Below are 1,289 nucleotides of genomic sequence, written 5' to 3'. Positions count from 1 at the left end.
TATCAAGTAGTGAAGGAATTAGAAGTTTCACGAGGCAACAAAAAACATCAGCTCATTGATTAAACATTATCAAGCGTGCTTTCAAATACCTGACTTCTACGTCCCCACCACCTTGAAGTTTTCTCATTCTCCACTCTCTAATGCCTACACTCTGCTTTACCTGAAGTACTGTGCTGTTGTGTGTGTGTTGACTGGTGAGGATTATGGTGCCTCGCCGTTAAGTAATAAATGAAAGCAGTCGGTTCAAAGCATTTACAGAACCCTTGGGCAGGTCGATAGAAATAGTTTACAGACTATTTTATCCACACAGATAAACGTGTCTGTGTATTCAATAAGGTTTCTATCCCTCCTTCGTTCTGCCCATGACATATACCAGTCCCTGACCAAGAGTGTAGCAGGTTGACTATATTCACACAAATGCTGTCGCTGCACTTATGATAACTGCTGGGAGATGTGAGAGTGATTTTTCTTACTTTGTTCTCAGGATGCAGGCAATAATGGCAATGCTGGCATCTACTGACCACCCCTAGCTGCCCGAGAAGGTGTTGGCGGGCCATCTATAGCAAAAGTTTTTACAACTGAGTGGTTTTCGAAGCTTTAAGTAGTTGGATTGGAGGCTAAAGCAGATAAGAGTGACCGGTTCCCTTTTCCTGAGGGCATGAATGAACCAGTGGGATTTTTACAATAGTTTGGCAGATTTTGTGGTCATTTTATCTGGTGCCTGCCCACAAACTAGTACATTTATTGTCACAAATTGCCATGGGGTGATTTAAACGCAAAACCTCAGGTTTGCTTGCCCATTACCACAACACTGATATACATGGCAAGGATTAGGTTGCTGTCACTCTGCTGCAGCTGGGTATTTACAATGTGGGGAATCAGAAGACAAACATGTATTCTATAACAATAAAGATGCTGTCAACTTGTTGCACCACCATTGGGTGCCTGTTCTTAGAAAATTATGGCTGGGGCAAGTAATTTGTTGCAAGTCGAGTACACCCAGAAGCCAGCATTTTCACAGTTTCCCACACATTAAACAAAATGACAATGCTGATGCAACAATTAAGCTGTACGTGACGTGGCAGAATTTGCAGGATATCACTCCACAGCAAATGCCTTGCCTTAGTTTTGGCATACCCAGTTTCTGTGATTGTGCAACTGTTTTCCACCTGTCATGAACACGTGCTATGCCAAATGATTTTTTAAAATCCATCAGTTGGAAACCTGAATCAAACTTTAAAAAGAAAGCAGGAGACAAAGAACTTGAATTAAACTTTAAAGAGAAAGCA

This window comes from Heterodontus francisci, chromosome 9 (genome assembly GCF_036365525.1).
Source record: "Heterodontus francisci isolate sHetFra1 chromosome 9, sHetFra1.hap1, whole genome shotgun sequence".
In the NCBI taxonomy this organism is placed as follows: domain Eukaryota; kingdom Metazoa; phylum Chordata; class Chondrichthyes; order Heterodontiformes; family Heterodontidae; genus Heterodontus; species Heterodontus francisci.
The sequence above is the reverse complement of the archived record's forward strand: the minus strand, read 5'-3'. Positions refer to the sequence as shown.